Source organism: Coregonus clupeaformis, chromosome 30 (assembly GCF_020615455.1).
Source record: "Coregonus clupeaformis isolate EN_2021a chromosome 30, ASM2061545v1, whole genome shotgun sequence".
In the NCBI taxonomy this organism is placed as follows: domain Eukaryota; kingdom Metazoa; phylum Chordata; class Actinopteri; order Salmoniformes; family Salmonidae; genus Coregonus; species Coregonus clupeaformis.
This window is the reverse complement of record NC_059221.1, coordinates 12,692,984-12,709,791: the sequence shown is the minus strand read 5'-3', so window position 1 is coordinate 12,709,791 and position 16,808 is coordinate 12,692,984.

The following is a 16,808-nucleotide window of genomic DNA, read 5'->3' as shown; positions in this document are numbered from 1 at the left end:
AGCGGATAGTGACTAAGGTGGGGTGGGGACCACGACCTGGGCCAGAGCCGCCACCATGGACAGACGCCCACCCAGACCCTCCCCTAGACTGTATGCTGGTGCGCCCGGAGTTCGCACCTTTAGGGGGGGGGTACTGTGACACTCTGGCTCCATGGACTTTGATTATTGAGCCAGGGTTGTTCATTTTCATTGTTTGGGTGTATTTCTATGTTGGGTATTCTAGTTGTTCAGTTCTATGTTTGGTGATTGTTCTTGATTAGTCATATGACTCCCACTCGGAGGTAACGAGTGTCAGCTGTCGGCTCGTTATCTCTGATTGGGAGCCATATTTAAACTGTGTGGTTTCTCCTTGGTAGTGTGGGTTTTTGTTCCAGGTTCAGTATTTTGTCACTGTTGGACTTCACTATCGTCTTTTGTTTTGTAGTTACGTGCTTTCTTTATTAAAGCCATCATGTTCACTCAACGCGCTGCGTATTGGTCTGCTCCCTTTATAGACGATCGTGACATTACTGGGCTCTCATTTTTGATTACTTATCTAAGGCCTTTGATAGAGTTCTAGCCCCAGACCCATTGATCGCTCTGTTTGGTACAGTTGATGGGAATAACCAGGAGGGGAAAGCTGTCTCTCTTTGTACTCTATTAGCCAAAAGGCTCATATTGCAATTTTGGAAATTGGAGACTGTACCTACCTTTGAAATGTGGTTACGGGATTTAGGGAATGTAATCCATATGGAAAAGATTCGATACAACACCTCCAATAGAAGTCCATTGTTTTACAAAATATGGCAGCCGATACTGGATAAATGGTCTAGTCCCGCTTCATAACTGGGCTGACGATCTGCTGCTACTCTGTGCTGTACTCCACTCAATATTTATTTTTGGCTGAACTACACTGCTTGTAATGACTATATGCTGTCTTCTTATACACGTACCACCTAATAGGATTTTGTTTTATTTTGTGTATGTGTGAGTTAACTTTTGTTTTGTCCTCTAAACTGGCCATCCCATCCAACAGTACAATGAATGTCATTGTTTGTATTGCTGTCTCTTTTACTTTATTTTTATTGGAAAATAATAAACATATTATAAAAAAAAAAAAAAAAAGAAATCCTGGCCGGGATGGATCGCCGGCCATGGAGTGAGGCAGTGGAGAGGCGACGGAGAGAGGAGCAACGGCGTCAGCAGGGCCATCGTCGGAAGGACGAGAGGCAACCCCAAAAAGTTTTTGGGGGGGCACATGGCTTAGGCGGCTGGGCAGCAGGAGGCTGCCACAGGGAGACGTGGAGAGAAGGCTACCGGATTACGGGAGCCATTGGCGAGTAGAGGGAGGGAAGTTGTTGTGGCACGGCGTGAGAGACTGAGGTGTGTTACCAGTCCGGTCCGGCCCGTTCCTGATCCCCGGTTAAGGCCAGTGGTGTGTGTTCCCAGTACGGACCGGCCTGTTCCTACTCCACGCATCAAGTCTACGGTGTGCGTCGACAGCCCTGCCCGGCCTGTTCCTGCTCTACGCACCAAGTCTACGGTGTGCGTCGACAGCCCTGCCCGGCCTGTTCCTGCTCTACGCACCAAGTCTACGGTGTGCGTCGACAGCCCTGCCCGGCCTGTTCCTGCTCTACGCACCAAGTCTACGGTGTGCGTCGACAGCCCTGCCCGGCCTGTTCCTGCTCTACGCATCAAGTCTACGGTGTGCGTCGACAGCCCTGCCCGGCCTGTTCCTGCTCTACGCATCAAGTCTACGGTGTGCGTCGACAGCCCTGCCCGGCCTGTTCCTGCTCTACGCACCAAGTCTACGGTGTGCGTCGACAGCCCTGCCCGGCCTGTTCCTGCTCCACGCACGAAGCCTACGGGGTGCGTCATCGGCCTGGTCCAGCCCGTTCCTGCTACTCGCACCAAGCCAGGGGTGCGAGTCGTCAGCCTGGTTCAGCTCGTCCCTGCTATTCGCACCAAGCCAAGGGTGCGAGCCGTCAGCCTGATCCAGCCCATTCCTGCTACTCGCACCAAGCCAGGGATGCGAGTCGTCAGCCTGGTGAGGCCCGCTCCGGCTCCACGCATCAAGCCTAGGGTGCGTATCGTCAGCCAGGTCCGGTCCGTTTCTGCCTCACGCGCCAAGCCAGGGGTACGCGTCGTCAGTCCAGATCCTACCAGCTGGGTCGGATCGGACCGGGGGCGCTACGGGGGGATTGAGGAAGGGTGGTGGTCAAGCCCGGAGCCGGAGCCGCCTCCGAGGAGCAACACCCACCCAGCCCTCCCCTGTTTGGGGTTTTTGAGGCGCGGTCGCAGTCCGCGCCTTTAGGGGGGGGTACTGTCACGCTCTGGCTCCGGGACTTTGTATGTTGAGCCAGGGTGTGTTCGTTTTGTTGTGTTTTGGTTGGTTGTCTTTGGGTGTGTTGTCTTGGTTGTTCGTGTGACTCCCAATCAGTGGTAACGAGTGTCAGCTGTCGGCTCGTTATCTCTGATTGGGAGCCATATTTAAACTGTGTGTTTTCACCTTGGGGTTGTGGGTTTTTGTTCCGTGTCGGTATGTTAACCGTTGGACTTCACGAGTCGTGTTTTGTTTGTATTTAGAAACTTTAATTAAATAAAGTCATGTTTCTTTCACACGCTGCGCCTTGGTCTACTACTCCTTACCCAGACGATCGTGACAATAGTGGTGTCTTTCCTGTCTTCTCTCCCTCTGGTGGGGGCGTGAATGATTAATAACTGTATGCAGTAGAGGTCTTCACGTAACCACCTGTACCCGAATACCCGAGACCTGATCCGGGACCCGAGCGGGTTCGGCTACAGAATTCTAAATAATGTCACGGGTCTGGGTCGAATCTGATATGATTGTCACGGGTCTCAGGTATATGTAATTTTAATTGACTTGTCCGGAAGGACCCATATAGATATGAAAGCAACTGCTGCAGTAGAGAGAGAGAGAGAAAAATTTTATAATTTATTTGCTTTCACGAGAGTGGCACGTGTAGCTTGTTGTTGTTGTTGGCCAAACATCATCAAAGCGGCAATTGGCTACAGTCATAGAGTGAGGCAAGAGTGGGGCAAAAGTTATGAGATATCTATTTAATGGAAGATGGAATTAAAATGATGGAATTCATAGTTAAAGGAGAAGGATAGGCTACAACAACCAATAGCCAACAGGTAGGTTGCTACTTTATATTCTGAATGGAGTTGTTGTTGTTTGTAACTGTTTAGGACGAGAAAGCGCATGCAGCCTCAATTACCCTAGCTAGCTAACGTTAGTTAGCTTAACTAGCTTCTCCCGGTTTGATGCAGTCAAGACAGGTACTATGTAATCCTATTGGATGATAAATAACCTACTGTAGCTATGGCAGCTATTAGTCTACTATAGCGTGAGTTGGCTTGGTGGGTTGCGGTCTCTTATCACTCCCTCCTTCCTCCCTGTTCCGTGTCACTCGCTCACACTCACAGTAGCCTACATACACAGCATGGCCCCTGCTAGAGCGTCACCTCTCTATACCTCCTCTCCCTCACGGTTGATCAGTTCTGATTAATAAAGTAGCTTAAAAACACTGACATGATGAGCTTAAATTACACTGCGTGGCAGGCACATAGATGCAATAGGCATGTAATGTAATGTACAGTATGTAGCTAATGACCATATTATGACTGTGTGTAATATCAGTGAGGCTGGGTAGGGGGAACACACACACACACACACACACACACACACACACACACACACACACACACACACAGACCAGAAGCTCAAGATTTACTACCTGTCTGCTTAACAAGCATATGAAAGATGACAAGTCCAGATACACAGATAGATATACAGTAGCATGCCTCAATATACTTTAACATATAAACTTCACAGCCATGTCCCAGGCTCCCAGCTGATCCATTAGTCATTTGTTCCATCAGCTAGAAAAGAATGTAGAAAAACACCTGGGATTTTGGGAGACAACAACACCATGAAAAGAAAAGAAAATTGCATTATACCTCCAGGTTCCACCACAACCCAAATGGCAAGACTTCAGTTGAAATGCTCCTTACAAAGAGAGTGACTGCTTACCTCTTTATATCAATGGATTTATGAAGGGTTGAGTGAACTAGTCAGAGACAGATGGCAAATCTGAAATGTACAAAACAGTTGCACCCCCTTTTGCCCTCAGAACAGACTCAATTCGTCGGGGCATGGACTCTACAAGGTGTTGAAGGCATTTTTGGCAATGTTGACTCCAATGCTTCCCACAGTTGTGTCAAGCTGGCTGGATGTCCTTCGGGTGGTGGACCATTCTTGATACACACGGGAAACTGTTGAGCGTGAAAAACCCAGCAGCGTTGCAGTTCTTCACACACTCAAACTGGTGCGCCTGGCACCTATTACCATACCCCGTTCAAAGACACTTAAATATTTTGTCTTGCCCATTCACCCTCTGAATGGCGTACAATCCATGTCTCAATTGTCTCAAGGCTTAAAAATCCTTCTTTAACCCGTCTCCTCCCCTTTATCTACACTGAATGAAGCAGATTTAACAAGTGACATCAAAAAGGAATCATAGATTTTACATGGATTCACCTGGTCAGTCTATGTCATGGAAAGAGCAGGTGTCCCTAATGTTTTATACACTCAGTGTATAGGGCCCTCAAATTCAAATCTGGAACTCAAAGCCAGTTCCACTTTCTTTTAAGGAACTTATTTAGACCTGGGACACCTGGTGGGCGCAATTTATTTTATTTTATTTATTTCACCTTTATTTAACCAGGTAAGCCAGTTGAGAACAGGTTCTCATTTACAACTGCGACCTGGCAATCAGGTAGAACAGAAAACCAGCAGGCTCCGGACCTCGTAAGGGTAAGATTTGAATACCCCTGATATAGGGTATAGGGAGCAATTTCAGATCCAGTAAGAAAGATAAAACCCAACTGGGTCACTGGTAGTGTACACACTACACACTCACTAGTGCACACTCTCCCTCATAAAGTGGCCTGAAGTTAGAAGTTAAAACATTAGAATTATCGACAGCGAGAATGAATGGGGCTACTCAAGAAACAATTGAGGCCTGGATAAATACACTTGACTCTGTAAAGAATAATCTCAGCTAAAGCTCAACACATACAAATAAACTATCTATAAAACCCAAACATACAAACAAAGTGCCTTCAGAAAGTATTCATACCCCATGACTTATTCCACATTTTGTTGTGTTACAGCCTGAATTCAAAATTGATTAAAAGATAAATAAATCTTCACCCATCTGCACACAATACCCCATAAACACAAAGTGAAAACATGTTTTTAGAAATTATTGAAATTGTACTGAAAATGAAATACAGAAATACTGTATCTCATTTACATAAGTATTCACACCCCCGAGTCAATACTTTTTAGAAGCACCTTTGGCGGTGATTGCAGCTGGGAGTCTTTTTGGGTAAGTCTCTAAGAGCTTTGCATACCTGGATTGTGCAATATTTGCCCATTATAATTTTTTTAATTCTTCAAGCTCTGTCAAGTTGATTGTTCATTGTTGATCATTACTAGAAAGCCATTTTCAAGTCTCGCCATAGATTTTCAAGACAATTTAAGTCAAAACTGTAACTAGGCCACTCAGGAACATTCAATGTTGTCTTGGTAACGAACTCCAGTGTAGATTTGGCCTTGTGTTTTAGGTTATTGTCCTGCTGAAAGGTGAATTAGTCTCCCAGTGTCTGTTGGAAAGCAGACTGAACCAGGTTTTCTTCTAGGATTTTGCCTATGCTTATAGTTGTATTACGTTTCTTTTATCCTCAAAAAGTCCCTAGTCCTTGCCAATGACAAGCATACACGTAACATGATGCAGCCACCACCATGCTTGATAGTATGAAGAGTGGTATGAAGAGTGATTTGCCCCAAACATAACGCTTTGAATTCAGGACAAAAAGTGTATTTCTTTGCTACATTTGAAGTATTAATTAAGTGCCTTGTTGCAAACAGGATGTATGTTTTGGAATATTTGTATTCTGTACAGGCTTTCTGCTTTTCACTCTGTCATTTAGGTTAGTATTGTGGAGTAACTATAATGTTATTCATCCATTCTCAGTTTTCTAATTTCACAACCATTAAACTCTATAACTGTTTTAAAATCACCATTGGCCTCATGGTGAAATTCCTAAGCAGTTTCCTTCCTCTCAGGCAACTGAGTTAGGAAGGACGCCTGTATCTTTGTGGTGACTGGGTGTATTGATACACCATCCCAAGCAAACTGAGTTACACCATCCAAAGGCAACTGAATTAGGAAGGACGCCTTTATCTTTGTAGTGATTGGGTGTATTGATGGAAAAACACCCTACTTGCTAGGGGGGGGGGGTGGGAGGGGTGGAAAAACATGGTTTCCGGGTGGGTGGTTGGAGGGAGACGTGTTGGATGGGTGGGGTTGGGGGAATGCGGTGGGAGGTTGGGGGGAGACGTGTTGGATGGGTGGGGTTGGGGGAATGCGGTGGGATGTTGGAGGGAGATGTGTTGGATGGGTGGGGTTGGGGGAATGCGGTGGGAGGTTGGAGGGAGACGTGTTGGCGCAGTGGTCTAAGGCACTGCATCGCAGTGCTAGCTGTGCCACTAGAGATCCTGGTTCGAATCCAGGCTCTGTTGTAGCCGGCCGCGACCGGGAGACCCATGGGGCGGCGCGCAATTGGCCCAGCGTCGTCCAGGGTAGGGGAGGGAATTGCCGGCAGTGATGTAGCTTGATAGAGCATGGTGTTTGCAACGCCAGGCTTGTGGGTTCGATTCCCACAGGGGGTATGAAAAAATAAAAATAATGTATGCACTAACTGTAAGTCGCTCTGGATAAGAGCGTCTGCTAAATGACTAAAATGTAAAATGTGTTGGATGGGTGGGGTTGGGGGAATGCGGTGGGAGGTTGGACCCGTAGCACCGACCCGTAGCACTGACGTCTGTAGCCATGAAGTGCTTTGAAAGGCTGGTCATGGCTCACATCAACAGCATTATCCCAGAAACCCTAGACCCACTCCAATTTGCATACCGCCCCAACAGATCCACAGATGATGCAATCTCTATTGCACTCCACACTGCCCTTTCCCACCTGGACAAGAGGAACACCTACGTGAGAATGCTATTCATTGACTACAGCTCAGCATTCAACACCATAGTGCCCTCTAAGCTCATCACTAAGCTAAGGATCCTGGGACTAAACACCTCCCTCTGCAACTGGATCCTGGACTTCCTGACGGGCCGCCCCCAGGTGGTAAGGGTAGGTAACAACACATCTGCCACACTGATCCTCAACACGGGGGCCCCTCAGGGGTGCGTGCTCAGTCCCCTCCTGTACTCTCTGTTCACCCATGACTGCATCCTGACTGGTTGCATCACCGCCTGGTATGGCAACTGCTTGGCCTCCGACCGCAAGGCACTACAGAGGGTAGTGCGTACGGCCCAGTACATCACTGGGGCCAAGCTTCCTGCCATCCAGGACCTCTATACCAGGCGGTGTCAGAGGAAGGCCCTCAAAATTGTCAAAGACTCCAGCCACCCTAGTCATAGACTGTTCTCTCTGCTACCGCACGGCAAGCGGTACCGGAGTGCCAAGTCTAGGTCCAAAAGACTTCTCAACAGCTTCTACCCCCAAGCCATAAGACTCCTGAATAGCTAATCATGGCTACCCGGACTATTTGCACTGCCCCCCCACCCCATCCTTTTTACATTTACATTTACATTTTACATTTACGTCATTTAGCAGACGCTCTTATCCAGAGCGACTTACAAATTTTACGCTGCTGCTACTCTGTTAATTATTTATGCATAGTCACTTTAACTCTACCCACATGTACATATTACTTCAACTACCTCAACTAGCCGGTGCCCCCGCACATTGACTCTGCACCGGTACCCCCCTGTATATATAGCCTCCCTACTGTTATTTTATTTTACTTCTGCTCTTTTTTTTCTCAACACTTTTTTTGTTGTTGTTTTATTTTTACTTTTTTTGTTAAAAATAAATGCACTGTTGGTTAAGGGCTGTAAGTAAGCATTTCACTGTAATGTCTGCACCTGTTGTATTCGGCGCATGTGACCAATAAAATTTGATTTGATTTACTGAGATAAGAACTTTAACCTGTAGTCATAGCAAGAGGAGAAAAATAATCAAAGCTGTGTTTTCTGGTGGATTTCCTGAAAAATCTGTTTTCATCAAAAGCACTTTAGAAACGGTGCACCTGGAGAGAATGAGGGAGGTTGGGCAAGAGAGAGAGAGAGAGAGAGAGAGAGAGAGAGAGAGAGAGAGAGAGAGAGAGAGAGAGAGAGAGAGAGAGAGAGAGAGAGAGAGAGAGAGAGAGAGAGAGAGAAAGAGAGAGAACGATGGAGAGACCAGGAGGATAGTATGAGAGCGGAAAATAACAAAAAGAAGAAGGGAGTGTGATGTGAGGGGAATGGTCTGTGTTGCAGACAGCTACCATGGGAAGAAAGACAGGAGGAGAGGTGGAAAGAGGTCTAGATTCTGGACTTGAGAAAAATGCCTTAAAATCTGATCTAGAAATGTCCAACCTCTCATTTCGGGAGGATTAGAAGGATTGCAAGGGTATTTTTATGTGACAAAATATTTACTTCCCTAATAGCAGTCTAGACAAGCCTCTGAGAAGGCAAGGAGGCTGAAGAAGGCTACTCCCGAGACCGGGATAAGACCTCACATACGGAGAAGGTAGCGGACCTTGGTTCAAATACTATTCAAAATCTTTGTAATTACTTTGAATGTTTGCCTTAGCCTGCCTTGAGTGCCAGGTGGGCGGGGTTTTCAGTTTGCACTTTTTGAACTTTTCTATTGGTTACATTGCAACAGGCTATAGGCCTAGATTCAATCAGATCAAGCGTTAACCGGCGATAGCCGACACCCGCACAGCTGATGTTTCATAGGTGTAAATGTGTTGGAGCTGTCAAATCGGTGAGCAGCTGCTCTTGATCATTGTCACAAAGCCACACCCCTCCCACTTGCATTAGAAGTTCAGAATGAGAAAGTGTAGGCTATATAGAAATAATTACGCTCAAATTGAAAATTATAAAACTAAATAATTATGATTGCTATCATCCTAATCGAGGTGTTGATTACATCTCACATTCCGGTGTCTGAACTTATAAACAAGGCTGCATGGGATTTCTCTTAATGCGACTCCATGCAGCCAATGGCAATGTCCGGTTGAGGTATAATGACAGGAGACGCTTGTGGGTTTGACTGCTCTAACGCAGTTCCACCTCCGACACCACCAAAACAACCGCTATGGGGATGTTGGCTAAAGCAGATCTGATTGAATAGAGCCCTTCGTTCAAGCAAGGCCAGTTAAAGTATTTGAAATGATTTCACATAGTATCCAAACTTGGGTCTGCACGAGGTAGCGGATGGGAGACAAGATCATTTATCACAAGACATTTCATCAACGTCTCCAAGGAATGTGCTCTGTTGTTTTAGTAACACCTGGCAGTAAAAGAGTAAAATGAAAAAACTGGGGGTTTGACTGAATAAGTGGGGGATTGACTGGAGGCGCGGAGCTGGCACCATTCCATGGGGTAATTATGTTGGGATGGAAGCCACGATGACATCACACATGTTATGTAGGTTGTCATGATCTCTGTGTGCATTTCTTGATGTAACGCAGCTTTGGCACTTCCCCCTGAATCAAGCCAAGAACCCAGGAGGTAGAACACTTAGGAGTGGGGGATGGAGGAGGAGGGAAAGGAAGAGGGAGAGAGAGGAAAAGTTGGAAAGAAGGCACAACGGGTTCAAATAGAACAAACATCCCATCAATATCTAATCAATCACCCTCATGCTCCTTTCATCTCCCCCCCTCTCCCTCTCTCTCTCTCTCTTTCTCTCTCTTATTCCCTCTCTCTCCCCCCTCTCTCTCTCTTTCCCCTCTCTCGCTCTCTTTAGTCTGTCTATACATCCTGCTAATGATCACTGAAGTTTGACCCCTGCTGATTAGCAGCTGCATATCTCTGTGGTCCGCAGAGGTCTGTCCCTTCTATAGGAAAACAACTCCACCAATTTGTCATAAAACCAAACAGAAATAGCACGTAGTTAGTCTAATGCAGCTCTCCCACCGGCTCCCAACCCTCCTAACCGGCCCCGCCAGGAGGCTTTCAGCCAGCCATAAAAGCCCAGAAAGAGAGAGTCGACTGGGGAACGAGGGGGTGGGGGGGCCCACTCACCCTACGGAGATGATGCAATAACACCCCAGCTGGCCCAAGCCGCCCCCCCAGTTAGCCTAATCTGTTCCCCCAACAGAACAAATGATCACCTAAGTCCTCTGACAGCTCTGCTTGCCAGCACCAGGGCCAGAGAGGCCAGAGAGCACGGCCCAATGTAGGATATACACAGGTGGGATACATTTCCTTGTGTGTGTGTGTGTTTGTTTGTGTGTGTGTGTGTGTGTGTGTGTTTGTTTGTGTGTATGTGTGTGTGTCCACTGCGGGCTGAGGGGGCTGACTGTAGGGGACACTAAAATCCCAGACACTCCCACTATAGGCAGCTATCCTTCCCAGGGGCCTAGGGGCGAGGCTGGCTCCCCAGGGGATCAGATAGAAGCTGAACACACACTTATAAGGTAAGTGATCATGCTGTGTGTCTGTGTGTGTGTGTATGTCATCACAACAGTAACATGATGAGGTAGAATTACACTGTGTGTAGCACATAAATGCATGTAATGTATAGTATGTATAGTAACTAGGCATGTAATGTATAGTATGTAGCTAATTACCATGTTATGACTGTGTGTAATATCAGTGAGGGAACATATAGGATCTCTATAGGGAGAAACCCCCGCTTGACCCTCCTGCTCCTGTCCCATTGGCGCTTCCATGGAGCTCAGGAGATAAGAGAGATCTATCTACAGCCAGTGGAAAGAGTCTCCCTAGGTGGTAAGCCCTGGTAGTATCACCGCTGACACACACACGCACACACACAGCAGAGAACAAACCCATAAACTCTCTCCCGATGACAACAGCAACAGATAAATAACCAAACGGCAGTCAGCTGTTTCCTGATCCCATTACTGTACAGTTGATCTGGAGTGGAACAGTAGTAAAAAATGTTATATATATGCCACTAAACAGACGGTTTTATCCAAAGCGACTTACAGTACAGCAAGTACATAATGAATTTGACTGCATTGCAGAAAGGTTATCCTACAACACCGTAATCAAATTAAGATCCTAGGTATGTAGGGCCAAAAAGAAAAAACTATACTGCAGCAGACACTAGGAGTTAAGTGATGGAGGGAATAGCTGACCCCTGACGTATTGTAATGTACCTAAGCCATGTGGCTCTGAACAGGCCTATTAACAGAGCAGCAGTTGACTGGAGCCAGCTGTTGTGGGCAAAGCCTGATCAGACAGCCTGATTGATTACTATCACCTGGAGAGCAGCGCTGAGCCGCGTTCTTTGAGTAGTGAACGAAGATTAATATGTGAACGAAGGAACACACACACAGGAACGGAAGGACTGGAATGCACATACACACACAGCCACGTGCACACTAACTTATGGCCTGAATATTAAGGAAATGACCTATATGAACTTGGATTACGATAGATAAACAGAGGGAGAAATGAGGAAATCTAGCCGGAGGGAGCCACAAGAGAGCAAGAGTTATGGCATCTAACGCTATCATGTTGAATATCATTTCCATATCTCGCTGTTAGGGTCAACCTCTAAAACCACCACTTCGTTTGTCACGGAAGAAAGGAGTCGGTTTTCAAACACAAGAGGATGACAGAGACAGGAGAGAGATATGAGGAGAGAGGACTGAGAGAGAGAGAGGGAGAGAGAGAGGATATAAAGTTGCCACAGGGGTGGGACAGGACAACAAAGGGTATTTGGGCCTCTGGTCAGACCAAGGAGATGGCCAGAAAGAGATGAGTAAATTGAGAGAGCTACAGAGGAGAAAGAGAAAGGAAAGCAACAGGAGAGAGCGATGGAGGGCAGACAGAGAAAGAGAGAGAGAGAGACAGAGGGGAGGGAAAGAGTAGGGAAGTATGTCTGTAATGAATAAAATGACTGAAATGAAATCCACACTAACCTGCTTGATTTGTTTCCCAGGCAACTCCAGTGGCTATGCTGGAGGGGTTATGGGCTCAATCCCTGTTGGTCTATTGGATGATAACACATGGAGAGAGCTCACAACCTTTCCATCAGGTGTCTGTTCTCTTTTAAAGCTCTTTCTCTCCACAGATCATAAAGTATGATATATGATCGAGTTCCGACCACATGGATCACATACTAGCTCCGGCTCAACCACCGGGACATTAGGGGGAAACATTTATGGGGGAGAGAGAGGGAGAGATCGGGGAGAGAGGGAGGTATGGGGAGAGAGGAAGGTATGGGGAGAGAGGGTGGGGAAAGAGATGGGAGAGAGGGAGGAGAAAGAGGGGAAAGAGGGAGAGAGTGTGGGAGCACGAACCAGCATTAGGGGAGAGGGAGGTATGAATGGATCCATAGGGGAGAGAGGTGGAGGAGTTATGGGGGAGAGAGAGGAGAGAGGTGGAGGAGGTATGGTGAGATAGAGGTGAGAGGTGGAGGAGGTATGGGGGAGATAGAGGGGAGAGGTGGAGGAGGTATGGGAGAGATAAGAGGGGAGAGGTGGAGGAGGTATGGGGGAGATAGAGGAGAGAGGTGGAGGAGGTATGTGTCACGATCGTCGAAGGAGGAGGACCAAGGCGCAGCGTTGAAGGCAAACATACTATTTTTATTAATAGTGATAACACGAACAAAACAACAAACGATACGTGCAGTCCTACGGTACAAACCAAAAGGAACAAGATCCCACAACTACTGTGGGAAAACAGCCTGTCTAAATGTGGTTCCCAATCAGAGACAACCAGCAACAGCTGACACTCGTTGCCTCTGATTGAGAACCACTCTGGCCAACCTAGAAATACAATACTAGAACTACGACATAGAACAAAAACACATAGACTCTACACACCCTGGCTCAACATATTAGAGTCCCCAGAGCCAGGGTGTGACAGTACCCCCCCCCCAAAGGCGCGGACTGCGACCGCGCCTAAACATAACCGAACAGGGGAGGGCTGGGTGGGCATTCCTCCTCGGAGGCGGTTCCGGCTCCGGGCTTGACCACCACCCTCCAACAATCCCCCCGTAGCGCCCCTGGTCCGGTCTGGCCCCGCTGGCTGGAGCTGGACTGGACATCGTTGGAGCGGATTGCTTAGGCTCCGGTGTGGAGCAGCTGACCGGTACCTGACCAGGCACCGGTGAACCGGGCACGGGCTGTGCCGGACTGACGACACGCACCCCAGGCTTGGTGCGGGAAGCAGGAAAGGGCCGGACCGGGCTGACGACGCGCACCCCTGGCTTGGTGCCGGGAGCAGGAACGAGCCGGACCGGGCTGACGACGCGCACCCCTGGCTTGGTGCGGGGAGCAGGAACGAGCCGGACCGGGCTGACGACGCGCACCCCTGTCTTGGTGCGGGGAGCAGGAACGGGCCGGACCGGGCTGACGATGCGCACCACAGGCTTGGTGCGGGGTGCAGGAATGGGCCGGACCGGGCTGACGACGTGCACCCCTGGCTTGGTGCGGGGAGCAGGAACGGGCCGGGCCGGACTGGCGACGCGCACCATTGGCTTGGTGCGAGGGGCAGGAACAGGCCGGGCCGGGCTGGCGACGTGCACCATTGGCTTGGTGCGGGGAGCAGGAACAGGCCGGACCGGGCTGGCGGCACGCACCATTGGCTTGGTGCGGGGAGCAGGAACAGGCCGGGCGGGCTGGCGGCGCGCACCATTGGCTTGGTGCGGGGAGCAGGAACAGGCCGGGCCGGGCTGGCGACGCGCACCATTGGCTTGGTGCGGGGAGCAGGAACAGGCCGGACCGGGCTGGCGACGCGCACCATTGGCTTGGTGCGGGGAGCAGGAACAGGCCGGGCCGGGCTGGCGACGCGCACCATAGGCTTGGTGCGGGGAGCAGGAACAGGCCGGACCGGGCTGGCGACGCGCACCACTAACTTAGTGCGGGGAGCAGGAACGGGCCGGACCGGGCTGGCAACGCGCACCATTGGCTTGGTGCGGGGAGCAGGAACAGGCCTGGCCGGGCTGGCGACGTGCACCATTGGCTTGGTGCGGGGAGTAGGAACAGGCCGGGCCGGCGACGCGCACCATAGGCTTGGTGCGGGGAGCAGGAACAGGTCGGGCCGGACTGGGAACACGCACCACTAACTTAGTGCGGGGAGCAGGAACGGGCCGGACCGGACTGGTGACACACACCACTTGCTTGGTGTGAGGAGCGGGACTGGGTTTCTTCATAACCCTCCGCTCCCTCAGCTGCCTACACAGTTCCTCTCGCCGTGCCTCTACTCTCTCCTTCTCCCTTATCGCCTCCAGTAACTCCTCCCTCTGAACCACTAACTCCTGCTCCCTCTGGACCAATAGCCCCCTTAACCTGGTGGCCTCCTCTCCTATTCTCCCGATACGCCCTGTAGCTGCCTCCTGCTGCCCCGTCATCCATGCCGTGTGCCCCCCCCTAAAAATTTATTGGGGTTGCCTCACGCCTGTCTGACGACGGCACTGTTGGCGCCGTACCTCCTCTCTCGCCAGGGCCTTAACTTTAGCCCATGGCCCTCTTCCCGCGAGCATGTCCTCCCAGGACCACCATTGGCCCACCTGGGCCATCGCCAACCTCTCCAGCTCCTTACCCGGCGCTTGCTCCTGGACACGCTGCTTGGTCCTGTTTTGGTGGGATCTTCTGTCACGATCGTCGAAGGAGGAGGACCAAGGCGCAGCGTTGAAGGCAAACATACTCTTTTTATTAATAGTGATAACACGAACAAAACAACAAACGATACGTGCAGTCCTACGGTACAAACCAAAAGGAACAAGATCCCACAACTACTGTGGGAAAACAGCCTGTCTAAATGTGGTTCCCAATCAGAGACAACCAGCAACAGCTGACACTCGTTGCCTCTGATTGAGAACCACTCTGGCCAACCTAGAAATACAATACTAGAACTACGACATAGAACAAAAACACATAGACTCTACACACCCTGGCTCAACATATTAGAGTCCCCAGAGCCAGGGTGTGACAGTATGGGGAGATAGAGGAGAGAGGTGGAGGAGGTATGGGGGAGATAGAGGAGAGAGGTGGAGGAGGTATGGGGGAGATAGAGGGGAGAGGTGGAGGAGGTATGGGGGAGATAGAGGAGAGAGGTGGAGGAGGTATGAGGGAGATAGAGGAGAGAGGTGGAGGAGGTATGGGGAGGTGGAGGAGGTATGGGGGAGATAGAGGAGAGAGGTGGAGGAGGTATGGGGAGGTGGAGGAGGTATGGGGGAGATAGAGGGGATAGATGGAGGAGGTAAAGGGGAGAGGTGGAGGAGGTATAGGGGAGAGGTGGAGGAGGTATGGGGGGGACCAGGAGAAAGAGCTCAGCGCACTGACCAGCATTAGGGAAAACAACGTGGGAGGTATGGTGGAGAGAGAACGATGGAGGAGAGAGGGGGAAGAGAGGGGACTGGGGGAAAGAGCGCAGGGAGCACGATGCAGAAGATTAAGAGCTTGAGGGAGAACATGGGGAATGTGTTGGGGTGAACAGTCAGAGGGGGGTGAGAGAGAGTATTGAGCAGAGACATCAATCTAAAACGAAGGAGAGAGAGAGTAGTGAGCAAATTGGCCTGGAGAGGGTGTACTCACAACATCAATCGTAAACGACAAACGAAAGAAAACGCAAAAGAGTGTACAAGCCAACTTCAGGTCTCTGCGGACCAAATAAGTGATGGAGACGGCGGTAGAGCCAAAACACACTGGAGGGTAATTCCCGACACACTTCACACACCATACATCGCTCATCCAGCTCCTCAGTCGCTCCCCAGCGCAGCACTCCCTACGTACCTTACAATAAATCTTCTTACATGAAATCGCTCCATAAACACATTTCTTTATGCAGATTAATAAATCGCAGGGAACAGCTCATAACTTTCCCACAGAATCCAAACAGTCGGGGTATTGACCAACAGCGGATAGGGGTCAGGGGTCTCTGTCCATTCTGACTGTATGGGACAGAAGGACCAAAGGGGCGGAGTGAATGTGATTGTTTAGACAGTATGTCTGGCCCCGTACATACTCAAGTTGTACAACTGATGTACAGCACATTTCAAACAACGGTTGTGATACAACTGACAGTTTGTCTGCGCCAAAATGATTACGCAACCATTGTGCAGTGTCTCGGGAAAAGCTTTTGTGATTATTTTTGTGCAGAAAAACTCTCTGTTGAATCCCAAACGTTGTGTCGAATGTGTTGTACATCAATTGTGCAATCTGAGTGTGTATGGAGCCATGATGAATTGGACAGGGGTCTCTGTCCTCTCGGACTGTAGGGCACGAGAGAACCACAGGGGCGGAGTGATTGTGATGGCTGGGACAGTATCTCTGTGTACATTGTGCCGGAGGTCACAATGATTTCATTTCATTTATAACATTTATTTGACAGGGGCAATGCACATTGATCAACATTTCTGTAAATGTGCCAGATGTAGCAAGCCTGCTAATTTTAATCTGTAATCCCTGATGCAGTGTGTGATGTCCATAACTTGTTTCCCAATCCCAATTCGACCCCTAGACCCTACACCCTATGCCCTTGGGTCCACCCGTAGACCCCTATGCCTTATGCCCTTGGGACGTCTCCTAGACCCTACGTCCTATACCCTTATGGAGATCTGAGAGGATTGGATAGTTGTAACTAAGGTGCTCGATTCAATCAGGTCCGCTTTAGCCAACATCCACATAGCGGTTGTTTTGGCGGTATCGGAGGTGGAACTGCGTTAGAGCAGTCAAATCCAAAAGTTGCTCCCGACATT